Source organism: Pinus tabuliformis, chromosome 9, assembly GCF_031772625.1.
Source record: "Pinus tabuliformis cultivar Carrire ecotype Pingquan chromosome 9, CPIR1, whole genome shotgun sequence".
Lineage (NCBI taxonomy): Eukaryota > Viridiplantae > Streptophyta > Pinopsida > Pinales > Pinaceae > Pinus > Pinus tabuliformis.
Genome location: NC_142307.1, coordinates 1,451,929,127 through 1,451,949,184, shown reverse-complemented (window position 1 = coordinate 1,451,949,184; position 20,058 = coordinate 1,451,929,127). Strand labels below are relative to the sequence as shown.

At 37.9% G+C, this 20,058-nt stretch overlaps 1 pseudogene across 1 annotated transcript in view; it reads left to right on the top strand.

The window, feature by feature from the left end:
- LOC149154057 (insulin-degrading enzyme-like 1, peroxisomal) overlaps nucleotides 1-20,058 on the top strand; it is a 681,568-nt pseudogene that overhangs the window by 489,121 nt on the left and 172,389 nt on the right. Inside the window, exon 19 of the transcript XR_016262205.1 lies at nucleotides 6,505-6,609. The product of XR_016262205.1 is annotated as an insulin-degrading enzyme-like 1, peroxisomal (transcript). The remainder of the gene's footprint in view (nucleotides 1-6,504; nucleotides 6,610-20,058) is intronic.

Below are 20,058 nucleotides of genomic sequence, written 5' to 3'. Positions count from 1 at the left end.
TCAAGTGGCAACTCCACTTCTTTCATCTAGTGATTTTCATGAGCAGAGATCTCGTTCTATCATCCATTTGGTCCCTCGTTATTCATCATGGATTATTCGTTTAAACCATGTCATTTTACTGATAATCTCCATGATTTTCCGGAAGAGGCCATTTCTAAATTATTTTTGTTCTCAGGTGGTGATTCAGTCGTTGTTAGAAAACATTTAAACAAGTTTACTTGTGTAATGATCATATATTGTAGACTTCCTCAATATAATCATGAAGATGTCAAAATGTGTCTATTTGTCTGTTCTTTAAAGGGTGATGCTTTGAACTGGTTTAATAATTGTCTTGAAGATTCTTTCACTTCTTTACAAGACATTATCGATGCTTTTAAAGATAGATATGGTGATCCAGATAGCTCGCTTTGTGCCCCTAAAATTGTGCAATGGAATGAAAGTAATCTTGTAAAAGGTCCAGCTATCGATGAAAGATTTCAAGACAATTCTTCATATCAGAATGTGCTATCCACCTGTACCATTGCAATCAAATCCATGATAGTGGAAAAGTAGGGACAAATTGTAAAAACAGTGTTGACAATGAAAAGGAAGATCATAAGCAAATTATACAAGAACTAATGCAGCTGGTAAAAAATATGGAGATCAATCATACTAATTACGCCAATGATGTGAGAACTTTATACACCCACCGGGAAAAACGTAATAAGGAGATGGAGATCATGAAAATTAAACACTCTGATTGCATAACCGACATGCAAAATCAACATGCTAAGGAAATTGAGGCCATGAAAACTAATCGTGACATAGAAATTAGTTTTATGCAAAAAAAGTTATCAGGCTTAGAGGAAAATATGATGACCATGAAAGCTAATCATGATAAGGAAATTAATTCTATGCAAAATAAATTATTGACCATGGAAGAAGACCATGCCAAGGAAATCAGTGCTATGAAGGTTGAACACTCTAGTCAGATAGATGCCATTAAAATACAGGTTCAGAAATTTCAACAACTGTCAGAGGATGAAAGAAACCAGGGAACGTCAATAGATCAGGAGCCTCCTTATCTGTTACAGCAAGCTCCATCATATTATGAGGTCCTTTGTTCCACTGAAAAGTGGATAATTGAAGGTGACCTGGATAAAAGGGAAATTAATAATCAGATTGATGCTCACACGGTTAATCCACCAGTCATTGAAGATCAAGTTATAACTCATGGCACCTGTGAGATTGATCCATCATCCTTGGCAGGGCAGATGCAGAATGAAGAAAAATGCATCACGCATATCTTACATACTTCATCTGAGAGCTTTGAAGCAGAAAGTTCCACGTCATCAGTAATACAACTTGCCAGGAAGAAAAAGCGCAAGAGAAAGAGAATGAGAAGAAGATTTGATGCATCAGATGGCTGCGAGCAACTTGACTTTCGGATAGGAAAAACTCCTACCATATGTAGAATTGGACATGGAACATCCAACAAGTAGCCGATAGATTTTCCTGAAAGCAGGCAAATGCTCAGTATACACTATATTGAACACATCTGATGCCATGGGGCATCCTTTGTATTGTATTTCTAACCCTACTCCTTGTTTTTCAGCATTTTCATTTCTGTTTTAGGATTAGATTTACTTTTTCATGTTGTTAGACTAGTTAATAAATGAAGAGCTTATATCTTTCATGTGCTTAATGTTATATGATGATTCTTGAATGGACGCTACTTATTTCTATTGTGTGTTGCGTGGATGCAGATTCTGGATTCTCACATTCCTACAGTGCAGCGACGTGTCCCCAAGTAGAGCCAGATGTTGACCACCACGTGTCAACTTCCCATAGCAGTACACCCCCTTTTTTGCAAAAGGGATAGTGCTTAATCGACATGTCTGTGCCATTCGACAGTCATCGTTGACCTGATCATGTTATGTTGTAAACCCAGTCTGCATGTGTGAATTGTAAATAATCTTAGCAGAGTTGAGTCATGTATGTAAATTGCTAGGTGGACCTAATTTTCTAGTGATAATCTACGTTCCAGAAGGTTTTTGTCTCACCGATCCATGATCGACAGAGTTTTTCTTCAGCCTAACCCCAAAGTCGGAATGAATTTTGTCATTAGAATCTTAGGGGAATCCTAGTGCGTTGATCTGCTAGATTATATGTGTCGCAAGACTAGGTGGTATATGAGGGTCTATGTCAAATGGGTTTTCCCCCTTGAGATGTAAAATTGTAAAAGTTATGATATAAAGTATCTTGAGGGCTAGAAAATGTTTTAATCCCCTCATAAGTCCTAAGTCCTAGGTCCTAGGTGATTTTTCCAAAGGCTAAATTTGAGGATCCAAAAATAAAAAATAAAAAAAACAATAAAAAATAAAAGATATAAATAATAAAAAAATTAAATTAAAAAAATTAAAAATAACTAAAAAATAATAAAATAACATTTAAAAAAAATAATAAATTAAAAAATAAAATAAAATAAAATTTAAAAAATAAATTAAAAAATAAATAAAAAGTTGAAAAATAAAATAAAATAATAAAATAATAATAAGTCAATTTTTGAGAAAATAAATGCAAAGTTTTAATTTTTTAATATATTAAAATGCATTTAAAAATTCGACAGATGAGATTAAAAGAGAATTTGATCCTCATCGACGGTCGAGATCATTTTGACATGGATCACTCGAATTAGTCGTTGGGAATTTTTCCTTTAAATAGGGTGTTAGGGGTCATTTGAGATCAGATTGGATTTGTGAGTCTGGTGCTAAGGAAAGCTCTCTTGTAGTCATTTTTGTGCAATAAAGAAAGACTTTGGGGTTGAAAATCTTGCTGGTGTTACTATTCTGAAAATGTTGTAAGATGTTTTATTTTTCTGCATAATTTTATTTTTCAGCCATTGATAATAGCTTGATGAATATTGATTTAGACACAGGTATCTTGTATGATCTTTGGGGTTTGAATGATAGTTTAGATTCTGAAATATAATGGCAGGTATCTCCATTTGATCTGGATTTCACTATTGTTTTCTCCCTCTATGTTAATGGTTGATTTTAAGTTGTGCAGGAAATCTTAGTTTTGAGTTTACTGGGCGTTAGGGGAAGTTCTCGGCTGAACCAGCCAACTCCCAGATTGTGTTTTCTGAAAGAGCCCAACTAGTTTTAATCCTGGGCTTATCATCTGAAATTTTTTATGAATGCATGCAGGATTTTCTGAAGTATCTCACATTAAATTTAAATTCTGAAAATATTACTGTGGATTATTGACAAATCTGGCTGCTTAAGAGTCGAAAATTTGTAAGTATTGTAAATTTTTTTTAACTGGTTTAGGGTTTTCAGTTTTCTTCCTTGCACATATTGTTTCTGGGTATTTCGTTTTTCCATTGCAAGTTACAGGTCTGGAGAATTTTTTGTGGGGTTTTCAGCAGGCAAATCTGCAACAACAGGATCTAAAAAAAATTATCAGTTTTTCTGGAGAATTTTGTCATCTGTCTGTTGTTGCCTGGTGTTTCATTTTCATTGAAAAGTTTCAATATTTTCTAAGGCATGCAGTTTTTTGCTGCTGCCACACACATGGCTTCCTTCTCCACACTGCTTGCAGCGATCCCTCGCGTTCCTGCACCTACAGATCCCTCTTCTCATCGTTGCCAGAACAACATTCTCCTCGCCGCTGCATCTTTCTACCATAGTTCCTTCAAAACTCCATCAGCTCTCTCATCCGCTGTCTTTTTTCTCTTTGCTGCAGCCCCATCCGACCTGCGTCCCTTCTCTTATGCGTATTCATTCCAGCACCTGCAAAAAACAAAAAATAAAAAAACACGTTGCCCCTCACGCATCGCCTGTATGCTGCAACAACCATTTTTTTCTTTCTATGCAGCGCTTTCCTTGCCATCCGTCCACCTGCAATTTCATTGCGGCCAGCTCATTTCCCCTCATGCAGTCAAATCCGCTCCAGCTCCCTCTGCATTCCTCACGTCCATCCTCACGCGACCCTCGTTGTTTTCAAACCTTCCTTGCCCTACGCTGGCCATTTCTTCACTTAGCCGCAGTTCCCTCCACGACTCCATCACTCCTTCGGCCTGCAGCTTCTCCTATCCCTCGTCTACTCAAGCTCCTCGCAAACCTGCAAAAGAAAACGACAGCAATAGACAACAATACACATTCGATTTTTTTTGTGAAGTATGGGTACGATTAAATAGGTTTCATTTTCGATTTAGGCATAGTTATTATTTGGGTCTGGTTTATTTGTTGTTCATGTTAGCTTTTTTTTAATTTAATTTTAGTTTAGATTTTCATTTGGTTTTAAATTTAGATCTAAGTTTTATTATATTAATTTTTAGTTTATTTATTTAGGTTATACGTATATTAAGCTAAGGATTTTATATATGAAAAATAAAAAAATTTCATAAAAAAGTAAAAAGTTAATAAAAAAGGTTTAAATTAGATTTGGTTGTAGTTTAGTTTAGTTTTATTTTATTTTAGAATAAAAAAAAAATCGTAAAATATTAAAAAGCTCCTTTTTATTATATTTTAGTTTAGATTAGATTTTAATTTAGGATTTTAATTTTTGTTCTATCTTATATTTTTTTAGCTTAAAATTATAAAAAAATAAAAAAATAAAAATTTTGAAAAAGGCTAATTAAAATTTGGAAATTCTTTTTTAAAGTCTTTTCTCTGTTGTGATGAAGTTAAATGTGCTTAAAATGTTTATATCTGGAGATTAACTATTTGAAATCTGGTCAGCGTTTAAATTTCGTGGTTGCTTAAAGCTTTTTATCTTTTAAAATTTAATTGTTGGATCCTTATTAAGGCGTTGTGCGTCTGTTGAATATCTTGCAATCTGCTTGGGTGATTTGATGATAAATGATCGTTTTACAGGGTTTATATTTCTGCAACATTTAATAAATAATCATTTAATCATTAACTCCATAAGGCACTGGTCTATTAACTTAATAAAATCATATAAGTGCTTGTTTTCCCTCGTGTCTCCCAACCCAACTGGTCCACAGTTGGTCTTCATTCATCCCATAGGGTCTACCCCCCCTTAGCCGTGGGAGACGGCTTAAACGGAGAGATCGGGGATCAGGGTGATAGCCCCCGGTCTGAGTGTTGTCGTGACAATCTGTGCGACAACACGTAAAAGTGTTCTGCCAAAATCAAATCTAAGGAGGGCGGTGGAAGAAGGCAGTGATTGCCAAAAGGGGTTACTTATTCTGAGCATGCAGAGGCAAAGGGGGGATATTTTCTGGCTGGAGGAGGAGGACAGGGATGAGAGTTAGAGATCTAAATCAAAGTTGGGATTCCATTATTCCTGAAGCTTTTGGGCACGGGAAACCAAAATAATCCAATTGGGAAGTATTTTGAATCTGAGTACCAAGGTTGTGCTCAGCTTGGTTGGGTGGTTTTGGTCTTTTGGTAACAGAACGGGAGCAGGAGGAAATTGGAATTGTCTTCATGCTGTTTTCTAGGTATTCCTCTGTACTTAATTTTCAATTTCTATGTCTGATTCATGATAAGCTTAAGGCAAATCAAGGATGCTGATATAATGGTTAAGATAGATTTCTATTAGGCAAAATGAGGACCTCACAGTTAACAGGGCTCACTCATTTTATGATTTTATCCCAATCAAGGACAAGATCATTGACTTGAATTTTCTTATCAATGGATGCATGTTTATCAAACTAGCACTTGAAAATCCGCTGGTGAGCTGCAAATTTCTGCACTTCACTGTGATAATCAAGGACTGTTGAAGTTGGCAAAGAGCCTTGTTTTTCATGATTGAACAAAGATTGCAGAAGTTAATTGTTGCTACATTTTACAGCTGGTGAAAAATGAAGAAATAGTGCTGCAATATTGTGCAACACATGTGGACACTGTAGACATATTCACCAAGCCACACAGTCTAGATAGTCTAGATAAATTTGTGTGTTTTAAAGATAATTTTGGTATCTCTTCTAGTTTTACCATTAAGGAAGGGTAATGGGATATAATATGTAATTGTTTTATCTAATATGTTTAGTTAGGAAACAGATGATCAATTGTTATCACTTCATTTTCTATTTAATTATAGAATTGTTGGAATGTGAAGTGAATTCATTCCCTTCATATAGTCACATAAAAGGATTTTCAAAAATAAATGAAATGTGATATGAATGGTTTATCTCTCTCAATTTCTGTTGTGAATTGTCTGCTATTGTATGTAAATTATTAAGACTTCCCTTGTATCAAGAGAAAACTAACACCATAATATCACATATCTAAGGCATTATATTTTATAATCAGGAATTTTATGTTTTCCTTCCTATATATCACAATTTCCAACATATGCAACTTTTTAAATGCTCATGCAAATTCATGGAATCTTGTTCAATATCCTATGCTACTTGAGGCTTTCTTTGATGGAGTGAAAGACACTTGTATATAAAAATTATATGCAAGTACAGCTTGCACATCATAAAATTATTATTATGTTATGCTATTTCATTAAATGCTTGTTATAATAGGTGCATTGTAACATTTTCAGGTGACTATAAGTGGATACAGTCATAAGATGAGAATTTTACTGGAGAAGATTTTTGAAAAGATAGTACACTTCGAAGTCAAGCAGGATAGATTTTCCGTGATCAAAGTAAGAACTTATTTCAATGTCTTACATGTGATAGAAAGAAAATATGTTAATGTTCATTGTGCATAAATCCAAAAGGTGCATACATGTTCAAAATATACAAATATGTGATAGAAAGTATGGGACACATGAGAATACAGGTAGCAGGTAGATGTTAACCCAGGTTTGTTGTGATTTGTTTGTAGTTGAAATTGAATTTCGACTCTGTTGTCTCTTATTTTATTTTATCACACCGTAATGTAATTAAAGGGCATGTGGTGGAAATGTTTAAAGTCCTTTTATGAGGTTGTAATTAATTGGTGGGCAAACCGTTCAACTATTGTAGAAGAAACCACTTTCAGTGTAAAGAAGGATTCCTTTTTCAAATGGTGTGATCTCAAATGTTGGGCATCACCTGTACTCTTATGGCATATATATATGACTGTTGTACTACGTCAATAAGATTGTCCCTTTTTTGTATTCTCCTGAATATTTATCTATATGTTTTCCTACTTATCTAAGCCATTTGTGCACACATATTTGTTCTTTATGTCATTAGTTTATATTTGCAACCAAGAAAATCTATATTCAACATTAGTTTATTATGTTGGTGGACCATGTGTATGTTGACTGGAACACGTACATGGCCAATATTTAAAGAATTTATCGAATGAACCCACTCTAAAGTAGAATCCCATGCATTTGTATTGAAAAAGGTGTTGAAAAGTGTAACTAGGTTCGGTCTTCATAATGACATGTGTAATTGCGATTTTATGTAATTGATGAAAAGAAGAAAAATAAAATTATTATTGTAATGCTTGTCTCATGGGTTTTATGAGAAATGAATTTTATCTTAGTGATGGCTCCCATTGTGAGCTAGTCATCAAAGTCAATTTGAGTCTGTCATGTATGAAGGACCCTTCTTGGGCATGTTACATTTTGTATGAGTCATTAGATAAGTATAAATAGCCCTCCAAGACAAGCACATGCATCTCTCTTCAAGTTGGCTTCAAGATGAAATTAATAAACTCCTCCAACAGACATGTCGGCTCACCCTCTTCAAGTCGGCTTCAAGATGAAATTAATAAACTCCTCCAATAGACATGTCGTCTCACCCTCTTCAAGTCGGATAATTTGAGGAGGAAACAACTATAAATAGGGTTGCTTGGCATCACTTCTGGGACAGATTTTCGGTCATCATCTAGTCTGAAGTAAAAAGGTACGAAGTACAGCGAGGAAGCTCATTATCAAGTGAAGAAAAGAAGAGTATAATCCAAGATCTTTTCTGGTTTGTTTTAGGGTTTATATCATCTACATGTGTGAGGCAGCAAGAGTTTAGTTGCAGCAAAAGAAGCTGAGAAGAAGTAGCAGTCCTCCTGGCTAACCGAGCTAGAAGAAGGTCAAGTCTAGAAGGGAGGCTGAGACAAGAGTTGGAAGAAGGTCAAGTCAAGAAGGGAGGCCGAGACAAGCTAGAAGAAGACCCTATCCAAAGCGAAGAAAGTTGAGGCATAAGATAAGGTCTTGTGCATAAGCTAGGGTTTCTGAATTAGGATTGCATACCTAATTCAAGGAGGCCGAAGGTTTGAAGTAGAAGGAGGTCGAAGTGGAAGAGGAGCCAAGAAAAGGAAAGGAGCAAAAGGTTGATTGTCGTTGTTTAAGGATCTCATCAAGGGAACTTGTGTCTTGGCCTTGGAGTGGTGAATCGGTCAAGGCTCTTGGTCTTTGTATTCATCAATTGAAATATCTATAAGAAGAAGAATTTTTTCAGGTTTTCCTCTCAAGTAGGTGAGGTTTTGGCCCTGGATGATAGCCTATATTCTGTGTCTCTTGTCTCTTTATGGTTTATGCATTGGTAGTTGCTTGATGAAGAAGAACACTAATAACCTAAATAAAAGAAGATCCTAATCTAAAGAAGTAAAAAGCACTCACAAGCAGTTACTAATAGAAGAGAAATCAATTAATTGCTATGCCCTAGATTTCTCAACAAAAGGTGCCCCTGAACCCATAGGATTTCCTACTTATTTAAGCCATTTGTGCACACATATTTGTTCTTAATGTCATTATTCTATATTTTCAACCAAGAAAATCTATGTTCAATATTAGGTTATGTAATGTCCCTGCCATTTTGGTCATTTATGCTAAAAGGGTGACAATAGTATGTTATGTTTTGTAAAAAGGTGGCAATCAAGTACACTCAATTTAAAATTAAAAAGCATTATCAAGGAACAATTATAAAAAGGGACAAGTGGCTCATTTTTGGGGTTCACTCTAATTTATTAATTTCATCTACAGCAGAACCAGAGCTCAAGTGAGTTCAAGCAGAGAATTTCAAAAGAAGTTCTCAACTAGTTTCGGTGAACTTAAATGTCACCCTAGGTGGCCTCCAATTTCAGTGAATTTTTATGTCACCTTAATTGGATTTTCAATTGCCCAGATTGTGCTAAATCATTTGCAAGGGTTTGGGAGCCCAATTTTGGATAGCACTTTGGGAGGGCCAAGCTTCCTTCTTGTCGGTGGGATGAGTTTCCTTGCTAGAGGGCCGAAATCTTCACTCATTGAGGCTAGGTTACCAATTTCACAAGTGGGTCGATTTATTTATCTTTTGAGGAGCTGTACAAGCAATTCCAGGAGGGCCACATTCTCCATTTGCTCCACCAAGGCCAAGTTTGCATACATAATTATCACCTGGGACGAATTACTGTGTATGGGGACCAAGAACCACATCATTGAGGCCGAAATGAAGCTTCTCCTTGGTAGGCCATGTTCCAATTAAAGAGGGTCGAGTTCATTTGCAGCTGGGCTAAGTTTTGGCAGTGGGTTCTTTTACCCACCATTTTGTGGGTGATATCCCTAGGAGAAAATTTTCTCCAAGACAGTCCTTAGTTGGCAGCGAACAACCCCTTGCAGCCACCAACTAACTCGTTGTGTCGTTTCTCCGCCACCTGAGCCAGCCATGTGGTCCCTCACCCATCTTTCATGATTGTATGTTTGAAGGTGGGCCTCCCAAACCTAAATGTACACCTTGTCATTTGATAATTTAGTATTGTAGTTTGCTTATCATGGAAACTTCTAGGCATGGATTAATGGGGGGATTCGGTGAAAAGAGTGGGCTCGGTCTGTGCTTTTGTCCCCTAGACCTCTTTTGGATGTTACCCTTAGATCTTAGTCTCGTGGGATCTCCTTTACTGACCTTTGGGTGTTAGGGTGGTACTACATAGGAAACCCTGATTTTGGTTGCATGGTCCCTGTTACCCACCATTTTGTGGATTATATCCCTAGGAGAAAATTTTCTCCAAGATGGTCCTCAGTCGGCAACCAACAGCCCCTTGCAGCCACCAACTAGCTTGTTGTGCCATTTCTCCACCACTTGAGCCAGCCATGTGGTCTCTCACCCATCTTTCATGATCGTATGTTTGAAGGTGGGCCTCCTGAACCTAAAGGTATGCCTTGTCATTTGGTAATTGAGTATTGTAGTTTGCTTATCATGGAAACTTATGGGCATGGATTAATGGGGGCATTCAACAGAAAGAGTGGCCTAGGTCTGTGCTCTTGTCCCTTAGACCTCTTTTGGATGTTAACCTTGGACCTTATTCTTGTGGGATCTCTTTTACTGACCCTCGGGCTTTAGGGATGGTATTACATGGGAAACCCCAATTTGGGTTGCAAGGTCCCGCTCCCTCATCCATATATATTTCTCCCCTTCCACTCATTATAACCTCATTCATCATTTCTCCCACTTGGGTCCACATTCCTCCACTGGATCCACATAGGGTTATCTTTCCCTTTCCCCTTGACCGCAACTTGGGTTGGGCTTGGAATGATGCCCTGGCGGTTGATGCAGCTGAAAAGAAAATTAAAAGCATAATTGGCCACATCCAACAGGAAAATGTACCACAAAATGCAAAAGATGGTTGGGAAAAACACATTTACCACGTGGGCAAAAGCCAATACATGAGCTCTACCCCATCATCATGGCCATCACCTTGGTTCCTACAGGCCCTAGATGAGCCTCCTTTATCATTTAGGAACCCATGATTGTCCCAACCCCTAGTGGGCAATGAACCACCTTACCTTAAAGGGGGTATCCACTGCTATATCTCACACATCATGCTCTTACCCCTTGAGCCCCGAGCAGTCAATTAAAGAAAAATCATAAAAAGAAAAAGGCATATAAAGAAGGGTGGAAAAATCAACTTCGGGGCACCTCACGTACCACGATTTCTCCCTCCTATACATTATATACCCAAGTGTGAGCTTCCATTTTTCTAGCTACCCTTGCACCCTAGCATGTGGCCTAGGGCTGCCCCTTTTCATTCCCCACTCCATTCATCTCTTTATCGCATGCCACTACCTTTTGAAGGGTGTACTTGGATAGACTATCCCCTTTAGAAGTAGAAACTGTTGACCTCTACTGGTCAACTACCCATGCAGCACATCCCCCTTTTTTTTGGGCAAAAAGGGGCAGCACCTGATCAGCATGTCCGTGCCATCCTGCCATCATCAGCAACTTGATCTTTTTGATTGTAAACCCAGTCTGCATGTATTGATTGTAAATAATCTTAGCAGACATGAGTCATGTATGTAATTTGCCTAGGTGGACCTAACTTTCTGATGATAATCTACGTCCCGGAAGGTTTTTCGTCTCACCGATCCACAGATCGGCAGAGTTTTCCTTCAAACCTGACCCCAAAGCCGGGATTGATTTTGTCATTGGAATTTTAGGAGAACCCTAGTGTGTTGATCTGCTAGATTATAGTTGTGTCGCAGAACTGGGTGACTTGTGAGGGTCTATGTTAAAGGGGTTTTCTCCCTTAAGATGTAAATTGTAAAAGTCATGATGTAATGTGTCCTGAGGGTTGAAAAATGTTTTAAATCCCCTCATGAGTCCTAGGTCCTAGGTCCTAGGTGATGTTTCCGAAGGCTTAGTTCGATGATCCATTTTAAAATGAATTAAAAAATTAAAAAATGAATAAAAATAATAAAGTAAGTAAAAATTAAAAAATGAAATATAAAGCAAAAACCCTAACTAATAAAGTAATAATATTTTAAGTGAATAAATCGACGGATGAGATCAAGAGATGTCTTGATCCTCATCAACGGTCGAGATCATTTCTACATGGATCACTCGAACTAGCCGTTGGAGGCATTTCCTTTAAGTAGGGTGCTAGGGGTCATTTCAGGTTTATCTGATCTGTGAGTCTATACTGAAAAAGCTCTCTTGTAATCTGATTTTCTGGTTAATAAAGAAGACTTTGGGGTCCAAATCTGGCCGGTGTTACTCTCTGGAATTGCTGTGAGATGTTTATTTTTCTGCATATTTCAGTTTTCAGCCATTAATAACAGCTTGTTTTCAGAGTATTGTGAGTACAGGTATCTTGCTCACTTGCTAGGGTTTGAATGTTGTAGGGTTTCTGGAAATAATGGCAAGTATCTCCATTATTTCCTGAGATCTAGCAGCATTCTCTCTCTCTTTGCTGATGGTTGCTTGAGATGTGCAGGAAAACCTTTCTGAAGGAAATTGTGGGCGTTTGGGGAAGTTCTAGGCTGAACCAGCCGACTCCCACAGGCTTTTCTTTGCAGAGCCCAGCTGATTTTGGCCCTGGGTTAATCATTTAAAATTTATTTCCTGTTTTGCATGAGAGATTTTCTTTCTGTTCACAGCAGAATTCAAGTTTTCTAATATTTCGAAAGTATTACTGCTGTTATTGCTAAATCTGGCATTTCAGGGGCCACAAATCTGTAAATTTATTAGCTGTCTTAGAGTTTCAAATTTTTTTCATTAGGGTTTTAGATTTTGCTTTATGCAGTTTTTATTAGGGTTTCATTTATTTTTATTGTTTCTAGGTCCTGGTTGCCTGTTTCATTGTTTTCAGGTCACAGTTCGAATTACCCAAGGTCTACTTGCCTTAAAAAAAAAAAAACTGCAAATTGATTCTGCCGTAACCAAAGCCATCTTAAATCTGAGCTGCCAGAAGACAAGAAAACTCGAAAGTCTGCGCAGTTGTTACAACTCGGATGAACCCGCACTTGCAAGCTTTTGTCCATCGAAGTTATCCGACTCATTCAACGCAGAACTGGCTAAGCAATATCTGATCGATGTCATCATGCGTGTGAGGGATCAAAGCTGTAAGCTGCCGACAGTCACAATATGAAGATCAGATCTCAAAATCGTTTCGATTTCTTCATACAAGCCAGGTTATGCTTTAGTCATTGACGCACCCTCAATCACGCCATTGAAGCATCCTGATCCACGCATCTCAGTCATTCAGGATTCAGGTAAACGTATCGCCCAGGTATCGTTTTCGAAACCGCATATTAACCTGCAAGAGAAAACACGCAAACCCTCAGGTAAGAAATTTTAATGACCCGTGCTTTATTTCTGCTATCACATCGATGCTCTACGCGTTCAATCTCTGGGTTACGAAATACGTTTTCTCTTCCCGATAGTTTCAGATATCACCGTATAGCTTAGACGCACTTTCGATTTTGATTTTATGGTATGAATATTTGCGGTGGTTTAACCTTTCAGCGGTTTGGGCCTACGTTATGAGCATGTGCAGGTAAATCAAATTCGTATTGAAGTTCTGTGGTTATACGCGTAGCTTTAGGGTTTGGTCATTTCGAATATCATTTTTTTTGTTAGATGTTATAAGGATCATCAGCGTAGGTTAGTGTTGGTTCTTTTTTCTTTAGGATTAGATTTAATGTATTTAAAAGGTTTTTTATAGTTTTGTTTTTTTTTTTATATATATAGATTTTATGTTTTAGATTTAACTTTAGATTTTAAATCTTGTTTATTTTGGTTTTAAAATAAAAAATAAAAAATAGTAAAAAGTTTTTTTTATTTTTGTACAGTTTAGTTTTGATATAATTTAGTTTTAGAATAGATTTTAATTTTTTAGGATTTTTAATTTTCATTTTTATAATGTTGAAAAATAAAAATCGAAAAAAGATTTAAAAAAAAAAAAAAAAAAATTTGAAAAATATTTAAATTTTGTGGAAAATTGGTTTTGCCAGTTTCAGTGGTTTTTCATGTTATATCTTTCATGCTGAGATCTGAATTTTTTCGAGGCGAGATGCGAAATTGATATCTGGTTAATGGTTATGATTCATGGTGGTTTAAAGCATTCATTTTTTTTTTTTTTTAAATTTCAATTGCTGGATATCGTTTTGGTCATTTTAAGAGCTTTGTGATTTGGCTGATGATAGATGATTGCTGTTCATGGTCCGTATTTTTTCAAGTAATCGTTTTAACCGCAATCTCCTAAGGCACTGGTCTGCTCATTTAATTAAATCATTTTAGTGCTTATCTTGATCGTGTCTCGTGTCTCCCAACCAACTGGTCGACAGTTGGTCTCATCATCTCACAGGGACTACCCCCCTTAGCCGCGGGAGACAGGCTTAAACGGAGGGATCGGGGATCAGAGTGACAGCCCCCGGTCTGAGCGTTGTCGTGTCAATCCGCGCGACAACATTTTTTGGCGCCGTTGCCGGGGACACTTTGTTCTCGGTGTTTCAAACGACAATCATTCATCTTCTCATCTTTCTCATCTCTCAGTTGAGCTGGCAGATTCAATATTTTGGCATCTTTTCATCACATATCAGCAGCGCCTCTTGGGTTTGTTTCCTGTTTGGGTGGCGACTCCACTTTCTTATTTTTTCCTAACAAGAAGCTTTCCTCATATCTGCTTGTGGTTACTTTTTGGGATCCTAGAATCAGATTCATTGTTCAAGTGGCGACTCCACTTCTTTCATCTCTTAATTTTCTTGAGCAGAAATCTCTTTCTATCATCCATTTGATTCCTTGTTGTTCATCATGGATTATTCATGTAAACCATGTCATTTTACTAATAATCTCCATGATCTTCCGAAAGAGGCCATTTCTAAATTATTTAAGTTCTCGGGTGATGATCCGGTCGTTGTTAGACATCATTTAAACATGTTTACTTGTGTAGTGACCATATATTGTAGACTTCCTCAATATAATCATGAAGATTTCAAGATGCGTCTATTTGTCCATTCTTTAGAGGGTGATGCCTTGAATTGGTTTAATAATTTTCCCAATGATTTTTTCACTTCTTTACAAGACATTCTCAATGCTTTTAAAGATAGATATGATAGTCCAAACAGCTTGCCTTTTGCCCCTAAAATTGTGCAACAGAAAGAAAGAGTTCAAGATCAGAATGTGTCATCAACCGGAAATATTGCAGACCAAGTTCATGATAGTGAAAAATCAGGGATAAATGACAATGAAAAAGAAGAGCAAAAGCAAATAATACAAGATTTAATGATGCTGGTGAAAAATATGGAAAGCAACCAAACTAATCTTATCAATGATGTTAAAACTTTACGCACCCATCTGGAAAAACGTAATAAGGAGATTGAGGACACGCAAAATTAGCATGCTAAGGAAATTGAGGCCATGAAAACTAAACATGAAACATAAATTGGAAACATGCAAACGAATCATGAAGAAGAAATAAATTCCATGCAGCATTGCTTGATGAACATAAAGGAAGAAAATGTTAAAGTAATAAAAGACATGGAAGAACATCATGCCAGACAAATTAGTGCTATAAAGGTTGAACACTCTAGATAGATGGATGCCATTAGAATACAGGTTCAAAAGTTTCAGCAATTGGAAAATGAAAGAAACCAGATAACATCAATAGATCAGGAGCCTTCTCATTTGTTGCAACAAGCTCCATCTTATTATGAGGAGGTTATTAGTTCAGTTGAAAGATGGTTGATTGAAGATGGACTTAAGAATGATAAAGATCAGATGCGGGCTAAAGAGAGACATATCACGCATACTTCATCTGATAGTTTCGAGACAGTTCCAGCTCATCAGTAATTCATCCTGCCAGAAAGAAAAAGCGCAAGAGGAAGAAAATGAGAAGAAGATTTGACGCATCAGACGGCCGCGAGCTGCTTGATTTTCGGATAGGAAAAAGTCCTACCATATGCAAAATTGGACATGGCACATCCGACAAGCAGCCGACAGATTTGCCTGAAAGCAGGCAAATGCTCAATATGCACTATATTGAACACATCTGATGCCGTGGGGCATTTTTTGTATTGTATTTCTAACTCTACTCCTCGTCTTTTCAGCGTTTCATTTCTGTTTTAGGATTAGATTTACTTTTCATGTTATTAGATAGTTAATAAATGAAGAGCTTTTATGTGCTTAATGTATATGCTGATTTTTTGGATGGACGCTACTTACTTTTGTGTTGTATGGATGCAGATTCTGGATTCTCACATTCTTGCAAGCAGCAACGTGTCCCCAAGTAGAGCCAGATGTTGACCTCTACTGGTCAACTACCCATGCAGCACATCCCCCTTTTTTTTGGGCAAAAAGGGGCAGCACCTGATCAGCATGTCCGTGCCATCCTGCCATCATCAGCAACTTGATCTTTTTGATTGTAAACCCAGTCTGCATGTATTGATTGTAAATAATCTTAGCAGACATGAGTCATGTATGTAATTTTCCTAGGTGGACCTAACTTTCTGATGATAATCTACGTCCCGGAAGGTTTTTCGTCTCACCGATCCACGGATCGGCAGAGTTTTCCTTCAAACCTGACCCCAAAGCCGGGATTGATTTTGTCATTGGAATTTTAGGAGAACCCTAGTGTGTTGATCTGCTAGATTATAGTTGTGTCGCAGAACTGGGTGACTTGTGAGGGTCTATGTTAAAGGAGTTTTCTCCCTTAAGATGTAAATTGTAAAAGTCATGATGTAATGTGTCCTGAGGGTTGAAAAATGTTTTAAATCCCCTCATGAGTCCTAGGTCCTAGGTCCTAGGTGATGTTTCCGAAGGCTTAGTTCGATGATCCATTTTAAAATGAATTAAAAAATGAATAAAAATAATAAAATAAGTAAAAATTAAAAAATGAAATATAAAGCAAAAACCCTAACTAATAAAGTAATAATATTTTAAGTGAATAAATCGACGGATGAGATCAAGAGATGTCTTGATCCTCATCAACGGTCGAGATCATTTCTACATGGATCACTCGAACTAGCCGTTGGAGGCATTTCCTTTAAGTAGGGTGCTAGGGGTCATTTCAGGTTTATCTGATCTGTGAGTCTGTACTGAAAAAGCTCTCTTGTAATCTGATTTTCTGGTTAATAAAGAAGACTTTGGGGTCCAAATCTGGCCGGTGTTACTCTCTGGAATTGCTGTGAGATGTTTATTTTTCTGCATATTTCAGTTTTCAGCCGTTAATAATAGCTTGTTTTCAGAGTATTGTGAGTACAGGTATCTTGCTCACTTGCTAGGGTTTGAATGTTGTAGGGTTTCTGGAAATAATGGCAGGTATCTCCATTATTTCCTGAGATCTAGCAGCATTCTCTCTCTCTTTGCTGATGGTTGCTTGAGATGTGCAGGAAAACCTTTCTGAAGGAAATTGTGGGCGTTTGGGGAAGTTCTAGGCTGAACCAGCCGACTCCCACAGGCTTTTCTTTGCAGAGCCCAGCTGATTTTGGCCCTGGGTTAATCATTTAAAATTTATTTCCTGTTTTGCATGAGAGATTTTCTTTCTGTTCACAGCAGAATTCAAGTTTTCTAATATTTCGAAAGTATTACTGCTGTTATTGCTAAATCTGGCATTTCAGGGGCCACAAATCTGTAAATTTATTAGCTGTCTTAGAGTTTCAAATTTTTTTCATTAGAGTTTTAGATTTTGCTTTATGCAGTTTTTATTAGGGTTTCATTTATTTTTATTGTTTCTAGGTCCTGGTTGCCTGTTTCATTGTTTTCAGGTCACAGTTCGAATTACCCATGGTCTACTTGCCTTAAAAAAAAACTGCAAATTGATTCTGCCGTAACCAAAGCCATCTTAAATCTGAGCTGCCAGAAGACAAGAAAACTCGAAAGTCTGCGCAGTTGTTACAACTCGGATGAACCCGCACTTGCAAGCTTTTGTCCATCGAAGTTATCCGACTCATTCAACGCAGAACCATAGTTTTAAAAACCGGTGGAAAAAACCGGTTACCGGCCTAACCGGCCGGTTGGAAGCTTGGCCGGTCCGAACCGGCCCTTCTAACCCGGTTTAGACCCCCTCGTGCCCAAAAAAAGGCCCTAACCGGTAAAAACCGGCCGGTTTAGGGCGGAACCGGCCGGTTTATAGCAAACCGGCCGGTTCCGTCCTAAACCGGCCGGTTTATGGACAGGCCGCCGGTTAAAGCAAAAAAACGCAGCGGTTTTGGAAATGAGGGTGGTTTAGGGGTTTTGGGGGTGAGGGAAAGGTATTTTCCCTCTAAAAACACCCTCACACTTGCTATAAGACACCCCTCTCACTCTCATTTGTCTCACACAACTGATTTGGAGTGTTTGTGAGTGTTTGTGAGTTTGTTTGTGAGCTTGGAGAGTGTGGAGTTTTTGCTTAAGTAGTCATCTTGGAGTTGGAGTTGGAGCTATTTTGGAGATAGTGTGTAGCTGTCAGTGGAGTTGCCATCATCAAGAGGAGGCTAAGGGAGCTACTTTGCATTTCCAGGTAAGGATTTGCACTTGATAATTCCTCATTTGAGTCTGCTGTCCATGAATTATTTTTTTTGTGCTATAAACTTCTCACTTCAATGATCTATCATCTATGCTAAGCCTATGAACTCTCTAGCTCTATGCTATCAAATTTTGCAGCTTGCATGTGCATTTTTTTCCTACATTTATCATTGGTTTTCCATGTTCCTTAGCTGCAATTTTTTTTTTAAATGGCAGATTTATCTGCAAATTGTCATTATTTCAAGCAAACATGGCTCCAAAAGGAAAGGACAGTGCATGGGTTCATTGTGATGTAATTGAGGGAAAAATGATATGCAAATTATGCCATAAATCTATTGGAGGTGGGGGTATTCTTAGGTTGAAACAACACTTGGCTGGGGTAAGAGGCCAAGTAAAGCCATGTGATGCACCAAAAGAACTGTTAGGTCCTATTAGGGCAGAATACATTGCCAAGCTTGAAAAATTTTATGAGGATAAGGCTAGGGAGAAGGCCATCCAAGATGAAATTGCAAGGAAGAGGGAATTAATGGAAACCATGAATGTTTTGAAACAGAGTGGGTATGATGATTATGAGATTCAAGACTCCACTTCTATCCCTTCCACCAATGACCCCTTTCACTATGTTCATCCTTCTGTTGGAGTTGGCCAACCATCAAAAGGAACAAAGAGACCAAACATCCAAAGTTATTTCTCATCTTCTGCCACCATTGCCTCTTCTAAATCTAATCCCACTTCCTCCCATCCAAGTTCTCAACCCACTTTGGATCAGCATTGGAAAAAACAATGCAAAGAAACTTCTCACCAATACATTGCTAGATGGTGGTATGATTCAGATATCCCATTTAATGCTGCTCGCTCACCTTATTACCAAGCTATGTGGGACTCTGTTATAGCTGCAGGAAAGGGCTTCAAAGGCCCTAGTATGCATGACTTGAGGGGAGCTCTTTTGCAAAAAGAGATATCTTCCATTGATGAGTATTTGGTTGAGTTTAAAGAGTCATGGGTCAAAACAGGTTGTTCCATTATGTCAGATGGATAGACCGATGGAAAGAACCGCACTATCATTAATTTCCTTGTTTCTTGCCCTCAAGGAACCATGTTTTTGAAATCAGTTGATGCATCTGATAGGGTAAAGGATGCAAGCCTTCTATTTGAGCTTTTGGATAACATTATTCAGGAAGTTGGGGAGCAGCATGTTGTGCAGGTCATCACTGATAATGCCTCAAACTATGTTCTTGCTGGAAAGATGCTTGAGGCCAAATATAAGACCATATTTTGGACTCCATGTGCTGCACATTGCATAGACCTCATGCTTGAGGATATAGGCAAGGTGGAGTGGGTAAAAAACACTGTAGAGCATGCCAAGTGCATTACAAAATACATTTACAACCACTCATGGGTATTGAGCCTAATGAGGAAACACACTGGAGGCAAAGAGCTTGTTAGGCCTGCAATTACGAGATTTGCAACTCACTTCCTCACGTTGCAATGTCTCAATGGTCAACATAGAAACTTGCAGAAAATGTTTTCCTCTGATGAATGGTCTGAATCTCGGTGGGCTCGTAGACCAGATGGAAAAGACACCAAAAAGAAAGTGTTAGACACTTATTTTTGGAAAAGGTCTGTAGAGCTTGTGAAAATTACCGAGCCCCTTGTTAAGGTGCTAAGGTTGGTGGATGGGGAAAGATTGGCCATGGGCTACATTTATGAAGCTATGGATCAGGCAAAGGAGCAGATACGGGCAGCTTACAATGACAGGTTAGCTAAATATGGCCGTATATGGGAGATCATTGATAACAGATGGAACAATCAACTCCATCGTCCTATACATGCAGCCGGGTATTTTTTGAACCCAAGGTATCACTATAAAAATCGGCTAGGAGATCAGCATGATGGGGAGGTCAGAGCTGGATTGATTGATTGCTTGGAGCACATGGTCCCTAACCATGTAGACCAGTTGGATATAC